At 37.8% G+C, this 22,352-nt stretch overlaps 1 long non-coding RNA gene across 3 annotated transcripts in view; it reads right to left on the bottom strand.

The window, feature by feature from the left end:
• Positions 1-1,892: 1,892 nt before the first annotated feature.
• The window catches only part of LOC135406991 (uncharacterized), a 54,636-nt gene continuing 34,176 nt past the window's right edge, over positions 1,893-22,352 (bottom strand). For 2 of the 3 annotated variants that reach the window (XR_010426617.1, XR_010426618.1), the window contains 3 exons: positions 7,544-7,712; positions 4,126-4,203; positions 1,893-3,850 (listed from right to left, as the gene is read on the bottom strand). This is a non-coding gene — a long non-coding RNA (uncharacterized LOC135406991). The remainder of the gene's footprint in view (positions 3,851-4,125; positions 4,204-7,543; positions 7,713-22,352) is intronic. The other variant, XR_010426619.1, reaches the window with a different exon arrangement.

Here is a 22,352-nt window from a genome sequence, read left to right as displayed (position 1 = left end):
CTAAGTGTCATTATCATTTTAACTTGATTTGTCAACAGAGTAATATATCTAGCTATATTACTCAGTTGACAAATCAATTACAGTTATAATGAAACTTTATACGATTTTACTTTTATTTAATTAGTTGCATCAATATGTTTTTTTTTTATTTCAGTTGCACATGAATGCATCAAAATATAAATGATGGAAGTAGGTTAATTATAAGCCCTCAAAACATACATATTTTAGAAACAAAAAGAAATTTACAGTGCAAAATGCTATAAGTAATGCAATTTGCAAGATGGTTTGTTAAGCTGGCTAAAGGCCATTTTCTTAAATAACACTACTAATAGCAAAAATAATCCATGTCTTTGTCACAAGTTATTTGAATTTTACAGAACTGTGGTGGGTTGCCCCTGGCTATACACCAGGTCCCCACCAAAGCTGCTCTTGTCATTCCTCTCTGCAGCTGAACAGGGGAGAGAAAATATAACAAAAGCCCTGTGTGTCAATGTAAGGACAGTGTGAGATCACTCACTGTCATGTGCAAAACACACTCAACTTGGAGAAATCAGTTTAATTTATTGCCAATTATAGCAGAGGAAAGTAATGAGAAATAAAACCGCATCAAAAAACATGTTTTCCCCCACCCCTCCCTTTTTCCTGGGCTCAATTTTACTCCTGAATTCACAGAATCACAGAATATCCTGAGTTAGAAAGGACCCACAAGGATCATCGAGTCCAACTCCTGGCCCTGAACAGAACCATCCCCAAGAGTCACACCACATGCCTGAGAGAATCATCCAAATGCTTCTTGAACTGTCAGGTTTGGTGCTGTGACCACTTCCCTGGGGAGCGTGTTCCAGTGCCCAACTATCCTCTGGGTGAAGAACCTCTTTCTAATACCCAACCTAAACTTCCCCTGACACAACTTCAGATCATTCCCTCAGGTCCTGTCACTCCACCTGCTCCCCCACAGCAACCCAGAGGAAGGGAGAAGGGGACTGGGTTCAGTTCTGTGCAGGTTATCTCCACTGTTCCTGACATCGCAGGGGTTGGATTCCTCACACCCCTCCCCTTCTTCACTGTAGGGTTTTTCTCTTAGGGGACAGTCCTTCACAAAGTACTCCAAAGTGAGTCCTTCCCACAGGTTGCTGTTCACAAGCTGCTCCAGCATGGATACCCCACAAGATCACAAGTCCTGCCCCAGCATGGGCTCCTTTGTCCACAGAGCCACAGGTTCTACCAGGAGCCTCCTCCAGCATGGGTTTCTCATGGGATCAGTGCCTCTTTTAGTTATTCACCTGCTCCAGTGTGGTCTCCTCCATGGGTGCAGGTGGATCTCTGCTCCCCCATGGACCTCCATGGGCTGCAGGGGCACAGCTGCCCCACCATGGGCTGCACCTTGGGCTGCAGGGAAATCTCTGCTCCAGCACCTGGAGTTCCTCCTACCCCTCCTTCTGCACTGACCTGGGTGTCTGCAGGGCTGTCGAGTTGCAAAGACTTCTGGGCAGTAACTTTTTTGCCTTGTTAAATACATCATCCCAGAGGCAGTACTACCTTGGTCGTTTTGGAGCTGTCTAACGTTGACCCCACTGGACATAGGGAAGTTTCTGGCAGCTTCTCACAGAAGCAACCCCAGTAGCCCCCCCTGCTACTGAAACCTGGCCATGCAAACCCAGCACAAGAAACATCTCAAATAATGGATGTGAAGCTATTCCCTCAGATTTTTTTCCCTTCAAATCTCTTTGCTCCCAAGGGTAACACATTTTATTCTCTGCAATGGAATGTGACTCCAACATGAAGATAGTGAGTCATCTAAAAAAGTGTTATCCGGTTCACTGGTGCTAAGTACATTTGATGCATTATGCATAGAGGGGGGGAGTGGTAATTTAAGAGGAATTTACACTATGCTATTTTATGTATTTATTTATCTTTTTTAACACTGTTACAATGTTACAATCTAAGCAACTGCTGAATCAAATGACGATTATACTAACATTAAGCTATAGATCACCTCCTTAAACAGACACTGGGAATTACATTTCTGTGGTGCTACACAGCACTTTTAAAGTAGGCTGTTGCAATTATGCCACACAATTACCTAAGTGGCCCTGATTCAGGAATGTATTAAACATGCTTAAAATTAAATTAAAATGAAGCTTGTGTTTAAATACTTTCCTACATAGGAAGGTGTCCTAATTTTCTGTTAGGTAGGAAATTGCTGTGTTAAATCAATAGGTACTTTATTCAGGTGTGCGCTGTCATCCCCAGGAACACTTGCACTGAAGCCACAGACAGATGGCATCCCAAAGGTGTTAAAACAGCCATTACTATTGTCCCATCATTACAGCTTTTCCTCTCCCAGTCTGTGGCATATCACAGGGCAATGGATGAAGATGCATGCTTGGCTGTCGGGAGCAGGGGCAGTATCCAGTAGTATGATTTTCACAATAAAAATGTCAATCAAAATGTCTCTTCTCAAAGTTAGACTGGATAGATCCTGGACAGAGAAGATGAAGATTTAGTTATTCTTTAATAGAATGTGTGCACTTCCTTCATCCTTTGGAGTAGATTCAAGCCTACATTTCTCACCCCTAAGTAAAGCACTTTAATCACTATGGTGATGGCTATTTAATAAGGGGATAGCATGGTTCTTATTCTTCTGAACATAACAGAATTAAGTTTTGTTGGATTGACAAAAGAGAAAGATTTAGAAAAGCTCCAAAACCTCAAGCTGCAATTCCTTGTTCAGTGGCAAACTCTTGGCACTTTCTTGGCTTCTCTTCCCTCTTGTAAAGATTATTTCATGTAGAAGTCATACATTGCCTAGAGCTCAAGTTTACCCTTCTTCCAACTAAATGTCCTAACACTGATAGCAGAAATTTATATTGAGTCTTATTCTTTGACATTTTATTTGCTTATTCTTTACTTTACCTCTCTGTCTTGTGGAAGCCCCATCTAAAGGAGGACTGGGGAATGGAAAACTAGATTTGCAAAACCTAAATATGCTTTCTGGTCTGCCAGAACCTCCTGTACTCGGGACATGGAAAGCACAGTTGTATGAATACTGCTCCTACTAAAAAATAAAAAAATAAATGCCTGCCAGGGGTGATGTGTGGCGTTGGACAGTGGTAGCATTCTGTAACCCAACACAGTAGTGAGTGAGCAGATATGTCCACAGTGCAGTACAAAGTGGAGCAGAGATACAGTTTCAGATCACCAAAGGTGTAGTGGCTGCACAGCTGAGCACCTTCTGATTAACTGGCCGTGCTACCATGCTGGTGCACCTTGATAAAGTGGGTGTAGTAATTTCATCTCCAGAATCAACTCCTGAGAATCATTGTGACTGCACTTGTGGATCCCGCTTTCTACTCCCGTCCCCTGTTTTCAGTTTTCCATGCAGTAAATCAATAATTAATTATTGTAATGATAATATTCTCCTCGTATCAGTCATTAGGCTGTAAGCATGACTTCTTATCTCAGCCTTTTCTTGTCAAGAAGGATTTTTTCCCTTACAAGTCAGTAGCTATTTATACAACTTTACTCCTCAGATATTTTTTAAAGGCTGAACTTCACCTCCCCCCTTGCAGAAAAGAGAGTTCTTTTGCTCTGCTTCTGCACTCAGAAAAGGATTTAAAGAATTGAAAGAACCAGGCCATACCACAGCAATCAATCGAAGGGACTGGACCATCAAAGAAGATAATGTGAAATTTAGACAATGTGAATATTCAGGTAAAAATATGTTATTTGAAGAGTCAGTACATCACTAAAGTTACAATTCACAAGTGAATTTTTGTTGCTTCTGCTGACTCTCTTCTGGAGTGTTTCCTTTTGTCACTTTTTTTCGAAGGTTGTGGTCTTAATGTCCCTTTGGGAATAGTCAAGAGATGTAGATGATTGAATACCTGATATCTCAGGGGTAAAAGGAAACAAACAAACAACAAAAAAATAAAAAACAAACAAACAAACAAACAAACAAACAAACAAAACACCAGGAAAAAAGTCCTTATTTTTCTCTTGGGCATTTTGTTTTCATGACATAATTTTTGAAAAAAATAAACCCCAATATTTTGGGAAATCATATACAGATTTCATCTTATAGAACTGTGACAAGAAAAAGAAAGTAAGGTACCAAATCTTTACCTCTACAGTGAGCACCAAAGATCCTCCCAACAGACATACCAGTAGGTTTTTTTCTTCTTTCAGAGGTTTTGAAGAACACTGGAAATAGAACATGAGAATTGTTTCAGTCCTTAGGAGTGAACTAATTTTTAAACTCAAATAATCATGTTTTTTCCCTATTTACTCTTCCCTTTTATTCTTCATTGACTACTTTCCCCTTTATCACTCAGAAAGAAAATAAATGCATATCTAGAAAGGTACCTGGTATATTAAAAGCCAAAAATTAATGTATTTTTGCCTTACAAAAAGTTTTCTGTGTTGTTTAAGTTTATTACATTGAATTATTTGTGCAAAAACTACATAATGAAAATCTTTTAAAAGGAAACTTCAGTGTTTTCTTATTTGTAATCAACTTGGAGGTACATTGAACAGTTAAAATATATTTCAGTAGGTATGTTGAACAGGTAGGTATATTTAATTGCTTACATGTAAATTCAAAGGAGAAGGAATCATAGAATCATAGAATCATAGAATCATAGAATCATAGAATCATAGAATTAGCCGGATTGGAAGGGACCTCTGAGATCATCAAGTCCAACCTTTGATCCACTACCACTGCGGTTGCTAGACCATGGTACTGGTGCTACATCCAGTCTCATCTTTTAAACCTCCAAGGACAGAAAATCCACCACTTCCCTGGGCAGCCCATTCCAATGGCTGAGCACCCTCTCTGTGAAGAATTTCTTCCTAATATCTAACCTAAATTTCCCCTGACAGAGCTTAAGACCATGCCCTCTTGTCTTACTGATAGTTGCCTGGGAAAAGAGATCAACCCCCACCTGGCTACAACCTCCTTTCAGGGAGTTGTAGAGAGTGATGAGGTGTCCCCTGAGCCTCCTCTTCTCCAGGCTGAACAACCCCAGCTCCCTCAGCCTCTCCTCATAGGACTTGTGTTTGAGTCCCTTTCCCAGCTTTGTTGCTCTTCTCTGGACCTGCTCCAGCCCCTCAATGTCCTTCCTGAACTGAGGGGCCCAGAACTGGACACAGCACTCCAGGGGTGGCCTCACCACTGCTGAGTACAGGGGAAGAATCACTTCCCTGGACCTGCTGGCCACACTGTTCCTGATCCAGACCAGGATCCATTTGCCTTCTTGGCCACCTGGGCACACTCTGGCTCATGTTCAGTTTCCTGTCAATCCAAACTCCCAGGTCCCTTTCTGCCTGGCTGCTCTCCAGTCACTCTGTCCCCAGCCTGTAGCACTGTAGGGGGTTGTTGTGGCCAAAGTGCAGGACCCGGCACTTGGCCTTGTTGAACCTCATCCCGTTGGAATCAGCCCAACTCTCCAGCCTGTCCAGGTCCCTCTGCAGAGTCCTCCTGCCTTCCAGCTGATCGACACTCCCCCCCAACTTAGTGTCATTTGCAAATTTGCTGATGGTGGACTCATCTCCCTCATCTAAATCATCAATAAAGATAATAAACAGGACTGGGCCCAACAGTGATCCCTGGGGGACACCACTAGTGACTGGATCCCAACTGGATGCAGCTCCATTCACCACCACTCTCTGGGTCCGGCCCTCCAGCCAGTTCCTAACCCAGCACAGAGTCCCCCTGTCCAAGTCGTGGGCTGCAGCTTTTCCAGGAGTGTGCCACGGGAGACGGTGTCATAGGCTTTGCTGAAGTCCGGGTAGACACATCCACAGCCTTCCCCTCCTCCACCAGGCGGATCCCCCGATTATAAAAGGAGATCAGGTTGGTGAGACAGGACCTGCCCTTCCTAAACCCATGCTGGCTGGGTCTGATCCCTTATCCATCCTGTAGGTGCTGTGTGATTTCACTTAGGATGATCTGCTCCATAATCTTGCCAGGCACTGAGGTCAGGCTGATGGGCCTGTAATTTCCTGGGTCCTCCTTGCAGTCCTTTTTGTGGATGGGTGTGACATTCGCCAACTTCCAATCATCTGGGACCTCCCTGATGAGCCAGGACTGTTGGTAAACGATGGAGAGTGGCTTGGTGAGCTCTTCTGCCAGCTCCCTCATCACCCTTGGGTGGATCCCATCTAGTCCCATAGACCTGTGGGGATCCAAGTGGCTCAGCAGGTCACTGTTTCCTCCTGGATTACAGGGGGGCTATTCAGATTCTTATCTCTGTCTACAAACTCTACAGGCCAGCTGTCCTCAGGACAATCTGTCTTACTGTTGAAAACTGAGGTAAAGAAGGAGTTAAATACCTCAGCCTTTTCCTCATCTTTGATGACTATATTCCCCCCCATGTCCAATAAATAATGGAGGTGTTCCTTGCCCTTCCTTTTACTATTTATGTATCTGTAGAAGGACTTTTTGTTATCCTTCTCAGAAGTGGTGAGATTAAGTTCAAGTTGTGCCTTTGTCTCTCTAATTTTCTTTCTACATGACCTAATTATATTGCTAAACTCTTCCTGAGTAGCCAGCCCTTTTTTCCATAATCAGTAGGCTCTTTTTTTTACCCTGATTTTCTTCAAAATCTCCCTGTTCAGCCAGACTGGTCATCTTCCATGCCCGCTCACCTTTTGGCAGAGAGGGGCAGCCTGCTCCTGTGATTGCAAGACTTCCTTCTTGAAGCATGTCCATCCCTCCTGGGTGCTATTCAGATGCTGTTATTTTTCTCATCTCTCAATTACAATAACTGTTTTAAGTTAAAGCACTTGCTCTGAAATCAAAATGCAATGAGTTAATGGGGACTCAGGAACACTGAAGTGATCTCTTGGCTGGTGTGAGACTGTGTATATACATAGACCTGGCCCCTAGAAATACTTTTAGGTCCTTTAATTTCTTATTCATGACTACCTTCATCAGTTCCAAATGAGCTGACCTCACATGCCCAAATCTAGATAAAGCAAATTCAAGCTTAAACTCAGCATGGTGGGGGTGATGGTGTGGCATATGAGCAGTACTAAAATGTGAAGATGTTTTTTGAAATATATTTTGAGCATGTATTTTGATAGCTAGAGAAGAGACTATATTTACAAGTGGATTTATAGCCACTAATGTAGCTTTCATTTGAAAGACCAAAATGCAGAGGGTTGAAAACTACCCTGATAATAATTGTAACAGACTGATTTGTGTTACAAGGAAACTTTTTTCTCCGAGTTGTGTTGTGGTTTTAAAAACTCTTTGTAGTGCAATTCTTTATCAATGTTCCCACAGTATAAACTCTGACATCTCTTGTGAAAAATGAGTGTGTCTTTGTTGCCACTTTTGATGGAAAACCTTGGGATTAGATGAAGCTGGGAAAGGAACACGCTGACAATGAAAGACCTTCAGAATCTTGCTCTGTTCTTCTGAACACCCTCTCTCACTTGAAGCACTAATGAGAAAGTTATATTCTTCTGATATGATTACCCAACTTGCTGTAGAGGTCAACAAAAATAGGACATAAGCAGATCCCTATATTATACTCACCTCTGTGGGTATTGAAACTCTGTTCCCATAACTATCACCGACACAGACGCCAAGATATTGTGTACTGCCACAGCACCCAGGGGTCAGATCATGCAAGCCTTAGTCTTTTCTACAATCCACACATTCCTAGAGGTTTTGTTGGAGGCAAGCTCCCGATTTGACCCAGAATCTTAGAAAATAAAATTTAAAAAATCACACACCATGTTCAACTTTTTCTCCCCTCTTTATTCTCAGCTTCTCCCCCCCATCCCATCACGTCTCAAAATGCCTCTTCACCTCAGTAAGATTTTGACATTTGGGAAAAACTTGCTTTAAAAAAAAAAAAAAAAAGGATAAAACAGCTTGGCACAAGGGAGCTGCAGCTCTTCAGTTCCCATTAGAATTTCTGAAACGACAATAGCTGAAAGGTTAGGGCAAAACCTATTAGAAAAGAAAAGTTGAGGTAAATCAGGTGAGCTCATCGAAGAAAATAGGGAAAGATTGGTTCCCTTTTGGGATTAGGTCTAATTAAGGTGAGCAAGCAGCTGTGCCTGTTTGGAATAACAATTGTGCTAGCATGTCACTTTTTTTCTGCTTAGTTGAAATTTATATAGTTTGGGAATGGTGGATGTAAGAAAATTAGAGCTCATTTAGAATCTGTTGAAAGGACACTGCGCCTTCATTATTAGTTTTGCATCTGAATTTTCCTGGGGCTGTCCTCTCACTGTTATAGGTAATGGATTTTTCCCCAGATGTAATTGGATGAGTTTAATTTTTTCTTTCATTACCTGTCTAGAAGCCCTCTGCCCCTATTTCCCTTTGTGTTTTATTAGGACTGTAACCCCTATTTAAATAAAGGCTTTGATTGTGATTATATATGTTCAATCAGCACTTTCTGATTGAATAGTTCTGGTCACACAACGCTCTTGCCTAGCATTTTTTACTAATTACATTTTAGCCATGGTTGTGTACTGTAGAACTTAAAACAGTGTTTATTTTATACCTTTAAACTCTGACTAAAAGTTTTTACATCCCATAGGCCAAAGTTCTTATAGAAAATGCAGGCATTTTCTGATACTATGGTATACGAGCTGAGCTCATGTACCATGAGGTATACGGGGTCACAGTAGCTGCCCACTAAAAAGATGTAACACTGATTACATCCTCTCCAGAGTATCTGAATACGTAAAAGAAGTCAGCTCAATTTTTAAAGTCTTCTGTAGTTTTGATTTTCAGAGTTTTCTTGGGGGTTCTCAAGTTTTTTGTTGGTTTTTTTTTGCATGGTTAATTCATTTGGGTTAGGGGTTTTTTTTTGTTTATTTGTTTGGTTTTGGGGTTTTGTTTGTTTGTTTGTTTGTTTTCAGTTTCAAGATATATTTTCTTCCACTGATAAATTTTGAAATTACTGTTACTCTGAAAAGCCATATGGAGTTTTCTACAGTCAGAAATGACTGACTATGCAGGAAATTATTTGCTTCTTACAAACATCTGACTTGTTCCGATGCAATTCTGGTGTTCTCACAATATGGGATTTACAGCAGGGTGAGAAAAGAATTCCATTTTAGGCTTCTAGATTTTACAAAGTTCATCAAGAACAGACTATATTCCTGTGAATTCTCCTCAGTGTCTTTAGCTCCTTTAAGTAATATAAGAGACCTAATGAAAATTTTTGATTACAGTTGTAACAATCCAGTTCAGAAGTTTAACTTTGGGAATCTGAATCATTCCATCCTCCTACATTAATATATTAATTATATTTCTTTCCGTGGTGCTTACAGTCAGGTTAAGCCTCCTTGAGTTAATAGCTCTCACCTGGAGACATTTGGGGCCACTCTTTAAAGTGAATGCAAGGTGGCTTCAACAAATGATCAACTCAAAATGGTAGTTTTTGGTATCATTCCACATTACCTCTCAGGAAAAGTGATTACACAAAGCTGCAAAAAGCAAGTATCTAGTCTGACAAAACTCACAGATGCTCCATATACCACATTTCAGATCAGAGGGCTGGAGCACCTCACCTACGGAGAAAAGCGGAGGGAGTTGGGGTTGATCGTCCTGCAGAAGAGAAGGCTCTGGGAAGACCTTAGAGCACCTTCTAGCACCTAAAGAGGGCTTACAGAAAGGAAGGAGAGGGACCTTTTATGCTGGCAGATGGTGATAGAGCAAGGAGGGATGGTGGTTTTAAACTAAAAGAAGTTGTGTTTAGATGAGGAGTTAGGAAGAAATTCTTTAGTGTGAAGATGGCGAGACACTGACAGAGGTTATTCAGTGAAGCTGTTGTTGCCTCAACCCTGGAAGCGTTCAAGGCCAGGCTGGATGGGGCTGAAAGCAACCCAGTGTAGAGGCAGTTGCCCCTGTCCATGGCAGGGAGATGGGAAGTAGGTGATCTTTAAGGTCCTTCCTATCTAAGCCATTTTGTGATTTGTTCTATGATCTCTGGGTGTATAGCTAAGACTAGAGAATCTGTTTCAGAATTTAGCAGTGAAGAAAGTACCAGAAATTCCCAGTTTTTCTTGTAACTGGTCCAGGAACTTAGGTCTAGATCTTTAGTCTAATTTAAACAAAACTATCACCAGCTGTGGGATACACCAACATCATACTATAGGATCTTGCTACCATCATGTTTATAAGACCTGCTTTTTCAGGGTATCGGTATTTAGAGATATTGAATGGACACCTTATTGGCTATATATTTCCAGCATTATTTTGTCATCTACAGATGCAATTTGAGCAGATCTCTTTGGTATTTCAGTTTCAAAACATTTTCATCCATCACATTATTACAAAATGACTAAACAGTGGGTGGTTATAAAAGATCACTTTTGGAAGAAGCTTACAGATTGCTTTTATTGTCATCCTATTGTGTATACAAACAGCTTGTATCCTTCCATACATATTTATATAACTTAGATGTTTTAGAATTCTTTTATCCTGAATAATTTCAATACCACAGAAAAGCTACTTCAAAATCAACAGATAAGGCAAATAATATTAATAAAGCCCTGTATTTATAAATAAATAAGTCAAATTAGTTTTTCACCCTAAAAACTCATTAGTTACCGCAGTTTTTCAGAAAATTGTCATCAGATTTAAAATAAGGAATTCAAAACTTCTTAGTTTCAGAGCTCAAAAGGCTAAAGCATCAAGAATTTTATTGACAAAAAAAGTCTGCCTCTAAAAAGAGGAGGATGTGAATTCACAAGAATGTAGTGAAATATGACATTGAAACATCAACTTGCAGCATTTTCAAAAAACATTTTAGACTTTCTAGTCCCCACTTCACTAGTTTACTTTTCTCCACTCTATTCCTTGGTTGTCCCTACTGAGCATGTGGTGTCTCCAAACCTTACTAATCCAACTGTTTTCTTTGGTGATGATTCTTCAGTCTGGATTTTAGGAATAATGTAGACACAAACCAGTTCCAGATTACCCAGGAGCAAGCTTTTTTTCCTTGACATAGATCAATACAGCAATACAGAGCTGAACATTCACCAGTACAGAACAGAGCAAGGGAAGAAAGTAATATGGTCACATGATTTGCAAAAAGAAGGCAGAGGTGACCTCAGAACGACGAGAGCTTTGTGCCAAATGCTGATTTCATACCTTCCAGGGCGAGGTAGGTCTGCCAATAGTTTGTACAATGAATTTATAAAACTTCAGAGTATGTGAAGGTGGTATTTAGCAGAATGATTTAAAAGAAAAATATAGTGAATTCACATAGAAACTTTATTAGTGATTCTTGTGGAGCAAATGAGTTTTTGAAAATTGCAGTAAGAAATTCTGACACTAAGAACGCTAACAACAGTTTTCTTGCTGGTCTCTCCCCTTTTCAAAGTATTTTCATAGTTTTAATATTGACATAAAGGGAAAATAATGAAGTCTTGTATATACAACATGCATATTGCAGGCAGTCATGCTTTATTTTTATGCAAAAATACTGAAAATAGCCATTGAATTTCTACATTATATTTGTATTGCAAACAGCTTTGTGGACATCCTAGTAAAGGTTGTAATGAAGCTGCATCAAACAAACAAGTAATGAATTTTTAATTTAATTTTATTTTATTTTATTGAGGATGAATTTTCAAAATTCTTTTTTTTTTTCCTGGCCTCACATTGAAAACAGCATCTGCTATTAAGCATGAGCTGCAGTTAAAAATGAAATGAAAAATAAAAGACAAATGGTTTTCTCAGGGGAATTTAAACTAAAGTATGGACCTTTTTATTATTGTGTGTTTTTTTTTCCTAAATTAAAATACTAACAGTTGATTGAGACATTTTTTTTTTCCTCAGCTATTCTTTTATATATATATTTTTTTAAGGACGTGCTTCCCAGAAGTTCCAAATCTCATATGGCAGAGACAGTAATATATTCTTTTTACCTTTTGAAATATATTCTAAACATTACTTTTAGCTTATTTGGTTGGTTACATCTCTTAGCAGCTAATAAGGACATTGATATAATACTTCCAGTGCAAAAGGATTTTGGACATCAGTTCTTAATGCAAACGGAGTCTGTTTTGTAGGAGGAATTAACAAATTTACTCATTATCAAGTTCTCCATGGAATTATAGTCACCAATGGATAGCTGAAATTAGGGCAGTTATCCAACCTAAGTCTATAACATTTTATACTGTAAGGAAATTATCCTCCACTCTCCAATAAGACTTTGGGGGAAAATTTAACTTTAGAAGAGTATAATTAATATGGCTATGCAAATAATGGAATTTTTTCATGAATATTCATTCAAATAGAGAGCAATCTCTGTGATTATTTTGTGATCTTCTGTGACAAACAGTCATGAGTTCTGCTTTTGCTGACATTAGCACTTTCAAAACTGGAAATGTATTGTGGAGAGTTCATTTATTGGACTAGCATGTTATTTTTCTATTCATCACTGTATAATTATGTCAGTAGTCAGGCCTCACATTCAGTTCTCAAGTGCTCAATAAACTCGTAACACTGCTACTCTATTTTTAGGTTAAAACTTTGATGTTACAGATGATTTGCAATTTACAATATTTTGCAGATATACTGTAATGATGGGTATTACTACAATTTCTGATTTAAAAAAAAAATAATTAAAAAAATCTATTTCCCATTGATTATGTCCACCAAATGGAAACGCATATATAAGTCCTTTTCATTTCATCCTTTCTGAAAACTTCTGCTGACATATATAGAAGCCCAAATTTAAGTAAAATATACTGTAAAGGAAATCAGTATCTAAGTCAATGGAGGTCCAGTAAATGCACATTCTAGAAGGATATTTAGGTGAAAAAAATACTGGGGCTTGACTTAGGTACCTGTTCAGGCCTATCTCACAGGCCCACAGCTCATGCATTTTTTCTGCAGATGTTACTCCAGTTTGGCTTAGGGGTCTTCTTCCAGGTCAACACTGATATCTTTGGATAGGCTGGCTTTGAACACCTAAATATAGGCAACTAAACTGAGCTCTATGACCTCAAATGAGTGTCCCTAATGCTGGAGAAAATGTAGGATGTTGCAGTGCACTGGCTGTGGGCAAGAGTCTGCAAATCAGAAAGGTAAAAGCAAATTAAACTATTTTCTCTTTTTTTTTTTTTTTTTTTTCTGAGACCTCTGTGCTGTACTTTTAGTAATTAAGCATTCATTTTATTAAAAAAAAAAAAATTTGGGTATTCTTCATGTTGAGATAATTCAACTAATAACACTCTAAGGAGTTGACTTAAGCAATGGATTACTGGACATTTTAAATTATGACACAGTATTTCTGTAAAAGTTGAGCACTATGCAAAAAAATAATTCAGTATTCAGTAGGTGGAAAGGAAAGAAGCAAAGAAGAGATGGCTGTGGCCCTATGATTAAAGATCTCATCTGAAAGAAGATGGATCTCCAAGATGTTTGCTTTGCATGAATTTGGCCAATTGTCTGATGGAATACCCAAACAACCTGAGGAACCTTGGATACAGCGAAGATGGATGAAGAAACCATAGATTAAATAGTTGTAACAACACTGTAATTAACAAGAACCATAGCAATTTTACTTTAAGTTGAAATTTCCAAGTCTATATTACTTGATACTTAATACTACCAATATTAATAAAAGGTAGAGTCCAAATGTATTATTCTTGTATGATCAAATCCAGTGCACGTTCAGCTCCTGACTGCATTATCCAGCTCACAACAGATAAAAATCAGATAACTTCCACTGATGACTTACAATGTCTTTGGCAAGAGCTTATCACTGGAACAATGATGATGCCATATTACATCAGGAAGAGGCCTGAGAGTCTTTTAATGAATATCACTTTAATTTGAGAAGAGTTAAGCAGAGATACTACTCAACTTGGTACATTGTCTGTGTAATTCACTTCATAAGGTTAATAATCAGCATGGGCAGTATATTTACACTGAAAGAAAGTTAGCTAAAATTTCATTCATACATTTCACTATTGCTTTGAGACAGGGAGGTGTTGTAAACCATAATCTATTTCATAGATGATGTAAAAGGTATATTTGGTTTATAGTATCTTCTTACTGACTGTCAGACATATCATAGATGATGCTCACGGACTTGAGCCCTTGATGGAAAGCCTTCAAAGGTACATGGCCATGACTTTCAGTTAGCAAGAACAGTAGATATGTCCCTGGAGATGAAAAAACATCTGGGGAATACTTTTATTTGAATATATCACCCTAATCTCAGTAGGTGGAAATCCTCCTCTGGAGGAAAGTTGGCACCTTTTCGGAAGGATTAGCAAATTCTCACATAGGTGCAACTGTCATGGTAAAAGGTGAAGAGGGCTATGTAGGAACACAAATATTCCAGTATCATAATGTTGGAATCACTTCCTATAATGGCCAACTAATGCGGAAAGATGGAGAAGAAGCTTTTTCCAAACTCCCACTTTGCTTACAGTAAATTAATGCCTGTGGTGAACACAGATAAATTGAAGGTAATAACAAAGTTAGCAATTTTACATCTTGGATTCCATTCATCTGCTTGAATCCTAGGTACATGTTTTTTACCAAAGCACATTCCTCCTCTTCAAACTGCATTCCTGAACAGGTTTTGGTATAAATTGCTGTTCTGAGAATCTATCAGTACTTATAAAGGCAAAGTATTTTCAAATTCTCAGGATTTAGATTAATGAAACTCCTCGTATTATTCAGTAAAAATTTACTAAATGGAATTTTTCAAGTAGGAAGGAAGTCTAAAATGAACAAACCTATATTTCTAAGCTAGTTTTAACACACCACCTGAACGCTTCATCCTGCAAAGTGCTGATCTATCCCCTGCAACACATACCCCAGGAAACAGCACTATCTGTCAGCCAAGGCAATAGGGCTGTGTGCCTAATGAGAGAGTTTTCTCTTCCCTTTGGCATCCCTGGAACTGGAAAGATCACAGAGTTTAGTAAGGTAGGAATACAGGAGTCGATTTCCAATTCTTTCTTTTTACAGACATGGTTTCTGAAGGACGAAGTTCTTTTGAGATGGTAAAAGGATTACTCCACTGATGCATATCATCAGCTTATATTTAGGAGCAAAGCTGGAAGTGACTTGGAAAGAAGGGAATTCTGTTACCTTACTAATTGAATCGGAATGTCTTATTAGTATCCTCTCTCAGTAATCTGATATGAAAGTCACTAATATGATACGACTGTAACATAGTATTAGCAACAATATATTCTGATATGATATGAATGCTAATGCAATACAAAGGAATGTTGCTAATGTGCTAATTGGATAAGATATTGCTAATGAGATATGAGAGACTCCACTAAAAAAAATTATATTACTTCCCCTAACTTTTTGAAGACAGCATTAACCTTGCTCACCAGGAATGCTGCAAAGTGTCCTTTTGCTCTTTCCTGGGCATTTAGGTTTCTATCTATCCACATTTCAGCTTTGTAGACACTGTGATTTTACTGACAGAATACTCAGACTCAGTAACAAAGAGAATAAATAACTGCAGAGTGATTCGTGAGTTTCAAAGCAACACACACTGTAGTTACTTAGCATCAGGACAATGTGTAGATTTAAGCGATTTCCATAGAAACATAGAATCATTTCTGTCAGAAAAGACCTTTAAGATTGAGTCCAATCATTAATCCACCATTGCCAAGCCCAATACTAAACCATGTCCCCAAGTGCTACATATACAGCTCCAGGGATGGTGACTCCACCACTTCCCTGGCCAGTCTGTTCCAATGCCCACCCTTTCAGTGAAGAATTTTTACTTCATATTTGACTCAAAACTGCACTTCAAGGACATTTCCTCTCTTCCTATCATTTGTTACCTGGGAGAAAACACCAACCCTACTCGGCTGAGGCCTCCTTTCAGGCAGTTGTAGACAGCAAGAAGGTCTCCCCCGAGCCTTCTTTTCTCCAGGCTAAGGAACCTCAGTCTTTTTTTTTTTTTTCTTTTTTTTTTTTTTTGAGACCTCTGTGCTCTACAAAGCCACTCCTCATAGGACTTGGTATTTTGTTTCAGCTAATCTCCAGTGTCCTTGCAAAAGTTAGGATTTAAGGCTCATAAGACCCAGGTGAAGGGATGTGGTGTCACTTCTCACATTACACAGGAAGAATTAGGCTTGGAAAAGTGAGTTATCCACATCATAACTAGACGTCAATAAGGACTGATCTGTAGAATTCCTGTAGACAGAGGTACAATTTATTAATGAATATTATCTTTCCTCTTGTAATGTAGATTTTCTTTTTCATTTTTTTACCTTTCTCTTTTTTTCTTTTCCTTTCTCTTTCCTTTTTTATTTTCTTTCTTTCTTTCTTTGTCTTACTTTTGCTCTTTTCCTTTTTATTTTCACTGTAACTTTTATTTTTATTTTTCATTACTTGGTGTGCTCTCTGAAATTAATAGAATTATGGTTGTATTAAGGTAATGGACTGGAGTTGCCCTTAGTTCCCCCATCTATGAGACACTAAATGGAAAAAGACTCACATAAGATGAAGTCCAAAGTTTTTAAGCTAATTTGCCTGAAATGTTGCACACTTGATGTCTGGGATATACTTCATGTATAAATCAGAGAAGCTCTGCTGATTTCAGTGAAGTTATGACCCCTGTACTAAATGCACCTATCCATTTGAGAAAGATATTAATGTTTTTTCTTTTAATGGAGGAAGGGAAATGCAAACCATCTTACAGCTGCCACTTTTGCAATTTTCACTCCTAGATCAGAAATGGGAAACCTTCATTACACGTGTTAGGATTTAGAGATTTAAAGAGTAGATTTTAAAATTATTTTTTGGCTGTAGATACATAACCTGTGTTATGAAAAAAATCAAGATATTTAGTGGTTTCCTTTCATTTATTCATAACTGGGAGGAGAGAGTATAATCTAAAAAAAAAAAAAAATCCCAAATGCTTTATCTGAGATAAAGGCTGCATGGAACTCTTCAAATTATTGCTATTTAAGACAAGAGAAGTGTTATAGAGACCAGAGTGTAGCTTGGTAATTCACTGAGATTCCAAATTGTCTAAGATTAATCCTGTATTCATCCTTCTCTATGAATTTTTGAGAAGTAGCTACCTGATAATAGACCTTGCTGTCCTTCTTCTCAAGTTTATTTGGTCTGTTTAAGAGATAACAGCACAGCCCAGTCCAATAGAAGATCAAGCAGTGTCTTCAGACCACTATTTATGTTGTGCCAGTGATATTGTCAGCTGATAAGTGAATAAAAATTAATTAAAAATATTTTTTTTAATTTATTGCTACACCGTAATTTTGATAAAATAACCAAAGGATTCACTTGTGAATAGGTATTTCCCTAAATTCCATTGCAAAATGGATCTCTACAAAGACATCTTTTTGTTTGTCTGGGTAATGACCATTCTCATTTTAAGAGGACTGCTTTGTTAGGTGCTAAAAATTTCAGTCCCTGTTAGGGAGCTAAATAAAGCATATTTAACCCCACATTACAGTCTCTCTTTTAATTTCTGTATTTTCACTGCCTTGTTGTTGTTGAATCAGTCTACACATTATCCTGTACTACCAGAGAAAACAAAAAACAAACAATCCTTCACAACAGCCTTTTTACCTATATAGACTTTTTAATTCTGTAAGAATGGATCTTAAGAGAAGCAAAAACATGGTCCTAGATATGTATATAAATATATATATATAAATATTTAGATAGATAGATAAACTGATTTATTGTTTTTAAGAATGCAATGAATTAATGGATCAAACTGTCAGTTATGGCAGAGAAAAAGAGTAAGTGTAATTCAAAATAAATGCCAAATAAAGAGTTGGGTTGAAGAAAGGTCCTGTAATGCATGTTTTCCATGAGATAGGGGTGAATTATGCAGTCCTGAGATGAATGTTCATCAGTAGAAATTATCAGTGTAGCACCAATATGTATACAGAAAGTGTTAGAGTTGACATTTCTAAACTAATATTCAGCAGGAAGAATCTTCGGTGGAGGAATTTACTGCTAGGTGCAGATCTGTACATCACTGAGATATATAATATGTTACATTAAATAAAATATGTAAAGAACCCTCCATATTGAACTCTGGAAATGACAAATCCTTAGCTTAAAATAATCTTTTTTTTTTTTTTTAAATTACTTTTTCGATAGACATAACAGCTAAGCAGAAATGCCTAGTAAAGGGTATGATGTGTGCGGTGGTTTGATATTATTTTTATTGTTTCTTTGTTTTTGCACTATGTAAGATCATATTTTCATGCTTAAACTGACATGACTTTCACAACAGTTTCCTCTTTTTTAGTGTTTGGCAGCTTCTAGGCAGAACCTCTCTTCCCAAAAACAGAGTTACTACATGAGTTAGAACAAGAGCAAGGAACAGGACACACAACCTTTCTTCTTTTACTTCTTATGTCCTTTTTTTTTGAGCCATTTTGGCAAACTTATACAGTTATTTTGTGGTTTAGATTATCTGCAAAATGGGTGTATTAATAATTACCTTCTTGCAGAGGTAATTATAAACTGTTTAATACTGATTAATAATTAGAAATGTTTTAATCCCCTTACAGGAAGGGAATTAAATGCAAAGTACTATTATGACTGTTAATAATGCACAGTGAACTTTCATGCTTATATGTACTGGTTTCCTCTTTTATCCATTTCCCAGCTTAACACTTACTTTTTAAATTGAAACTATATTAGGCAAGGTTATTCAGGAGAAAGTAGAATGGTGGATTCAAGGGTAAATTTGAGGTAGGGGGTGAGTTATTGAAGGGAAATGAAGCCACTGACTTCATTGTGTCTTACAATAGAATGGAGGAAAGCAGCACAAAAGAACTATTAGTATTAATATGAATAATGACCTATAAATATTCCACTTGTTAGCCATGTAATCAATTCTCTGGTCTCAATGGATGTCTATCTTCCCTTTTGTATATTTGTATATTATAATTTAAATGCATACATTATAATGACTTTTTTGGCTTACTGGTTTAATGTATGAGAGATTATTCATTTAGCAGTCAGATATTTATTCATTTATATTGGATTGGAATTGCAAAGTCCTTGCTTAGCAGATTTAGTACACTAAGTAGTTATTCCATAGGGTAGTGAGGTTAAAAGGGATATGATGCAGGGGTTTCTAAAGCTGACAGAGGCATCTGGTGCTCAGCTTTGGGTACTGCTTGTAGACATATTGCTCAGGCAGGTTTCAGTCATAGCAATCCTGTTGGATCTCCAGTGTCAGATGTGTGAGCACCATGCCAGAAAAACATACATTTGTTATTAAATTGTAGTCTGCTGACACTTGTTGAGCATTTGCAATTTGGCAGGCTAAAAATGAATGGTTCAAACATTTGTCACACTATCCTGTCCCACCTGTGCCACCTCCCAGGTTCTTGTGCAGCCTAATTAGAAAAGACCTTGATGTTGTCTCTGTCCAGCAATAAATAAAACACCTCTGTTAACAACAGTTTCCATCAGAAATACAAAGCATAACCTCACACAAGCAGCTATGTAGAAAAGTGACTATCCCAAAGCAGTACAATAGGTAAAATAGACGCTGATTCCCAAATGCGCAGCTGCAAATAAACTTGCTTATTATCTTCTTACAGGTAAATGCCCTTCCCAACTAATGGATCTGGAGGTCATGTAAATCATGATCACTCTCAAAAGAAGTAGTCTATGAATATATCTCCTTAGAGAGAAGGATTTTGAAAGTTACGGGGTGGAGGGTGGGGGGAAAGGGAAGAACTGAAAAAAGGACTCTACCTTATCTTGTGTCTTACAGTGCTATTTTTTAGACCATAAGGATTCAGCTGCATCTTCAAAATATAACAAGTTGACTGTAGGGTGTTGTATTCTGGATATCTTGAGCTGTCTAAAATATCAATGAAGTTCTAGGAAAATGAATATTCAGTGACCACAAAGGTCAATCAAAGAGTCAGAGAGATGCTCGTAGAGATGAAAGAATAGGGGGACATCTGCATAAACATATGAAAACATCCCAGCTGCTGACCCTTGCTTCCACACAGATATCTGCCTACTCTTCCATCTCAACAAGTTTTTATATAGGAATAGATGTGCAGAAAGACATATGGAGAGCTACATGTTGATGGATGATTGATTGGCTTGAGGCTGTCACTAAGCAAAGCAGCAATGAATAATTTTGCTAGGGTTGAGAGCTAGTACTTTTAGACCACTGCACATTCTGGAAGCTGGAACTCCTAACTGCCACTATCAGTGAGGGGAAAGCTTCCCCTAAGAGCATCCCAGATTGACCTGTCCTCCAGTTCTCACAGGACACTGTTTTTTAGGTGCTCTCTCAAGTCTTTAGCTTCTTCTGTCTAAGAGAGATAAAACTCTAACACCCGTGTCCCACCTACTAGGCATTTCGGTTTGAATGAGAAGGAAAGAGAACAATGTTTCGGTCTGGAAGGCACTTAATCATTTTACCTGTAACACTGCCCAGATTTCTCATAGGTTTCCATTACTGTCTGCTTTAATAATGTTCCTCACTCCCTCCCTCTTCCTTGCACAAACTTGGCTTTGGTTCCATTTATTCCTTTCTTTTTGATAGCCTACAATATGTCCGTCCAAAGTTATAAATCCTTACCAGTATGATACACAGTAGAGATTTAGGAACTTTGCCTTTTTGGTCCGACTGTAACTTTAGAATCTCTCTTGATAACATTGTCTTCTACCTTTTTAATTTTTCAGGAGAAAAAAGTCCTGCAAAATTCAAATATTTTATCTTAAAAACATAGATCTTAGTTCTAACTTTAAATAGGCATAGGAGCCACTGTGGAAAACTCCTTTTCTCATTTCACCTGGTCAGTTTACAGCATTGACTACTATTTTGTACTACTTGAGAAACAGTCATCCTCTATTTATCCACTGTACTTATTGTTCTTTTTGGCCCTGAGGAGCTTAAAGAAAATGTATTCCACGTGGTTATGGTGTTGTTTTTTCAGTTGGTTGGTTGGTTGGTTGGTTGGTTTGCTTTCTGGACTTTTTTGGTTTTGAGTTTTGTGGTTTTTTGGTTGGTTAGTAAGTTTTTTGTTTTGGTTTGGTTTGGGTTTTTTTCATTTTTCTGCCTTGAGTTGGATTATCAGGATTGTTGGAATTTAAATTTGGATTTGGTTTATGTCTTTTAGTTAAGACAGTATTATAGTTAAAAATTGTTTAAAAAAATGAATTTTTCTTCTATTGCTACTTTTCTGTAGTATTTAATCAAGGGATTCTTGATGTCAGTCTATTTGCATTTATATTGCAATTTTAAAGCTAGTACTCCATAAATTTCTTTTTTAAAGAAACTGGAATGAACTATTAGCTAAACTGCTAGAGAGAATGGACAAATCAAATATGAGAAGTTTCAGCCTGTTTGCTTCAAAAAAATCATGTATGAGACGTTGTACATGTGGTTTTACCCATTTTCTAGCTATAGAAAAATTCCCTTTTACAGAATTATATTTAAAAAAAAAAAAACACAACAGAAAAAAACCCAACTGCAGTGAGACCACAAGCTGTGAAAATTACCTCTGATACACTCTCAGGTTTTGTTTTGGTTTGGTTTTCTTTTGTGTGCTGCATGTTATGTTAGGTAATTGTTATGGATTCTTAGGCATTTTCAAATAATTTTCCTTCTTCAAAATGAATCTCAGCCACCAGATCATGTTCTCTTCTCCATCAGAAAATTCAGGTTTAATGGAAGGGAACACTAATGACGCAATTTGAAAAGTTGTTTAAACAGATTTTATCACCACCTATTTTATTACAGTTTTTCCAGAATCCCCCTGAAACAAATATTCACAGAAGTAGCAATCTAACTTTCAAGCAAATGGCAACATTTCACAGTTTATAATGTTGTCAGTTCGCAGCGAATGTTAATCTGGGCTAGCACAGGGTGTCCTAACATCTTGCATTCAAGGTACATCCTGACCATTGATTGCTAACAGATGTCATTCATCCTTTTTTCATTCTTTTCTTAAGAAAGGGAGGATATGAGACCAGTGAATAAGGAGGAGGATACCAATCGGTCTTGCACAACATACACAGTAGAGCTGGCAGCAAGGCAGTGGTTTGTATTTTAATATAAAGAATTCAAAGGACTTAAGAGTAGTGTGAATTCAGAGTTTCAGGTGTGATTCATTGGACTTTAAATAGACATACACAGAGCAGACATTTTCATCTGAGCTAGTCACTGCACACTCTCTCTATAGTAAATGGAGAGAAGTAATCACATCCAAGGTATGATTCCTCTCATTTTAAAGCAAGGTTCTAAAACATGCTGTGAAGTACATAATTCTGTTCACTGGCAGTAAGGGAAGATTACCTAAGGTGCAGACACCATTGTACATGTGTTAAGCTTGATAAAAGCTAACTCTTAATTATCTAAGTA

The sequence above is a fragment of the Pseudopipra pipra genome, chromosome Z (genome assembly GCF_036250125.1).
Source record: "Pseudopipra pipra isolate bDixPip1 chromosome Z, bDixPip1.hap1, whole genome shotgun sequence".
Lineage (NCBI taxonomy): Eukaryota > Metazoa > Chordata > Aves > Passeriformes > Pipridae > Pseudopipra > Pseudopipra pipra.
This window is presented reverse-complemented; position numbering and strand designations above follow the sequence as displayed.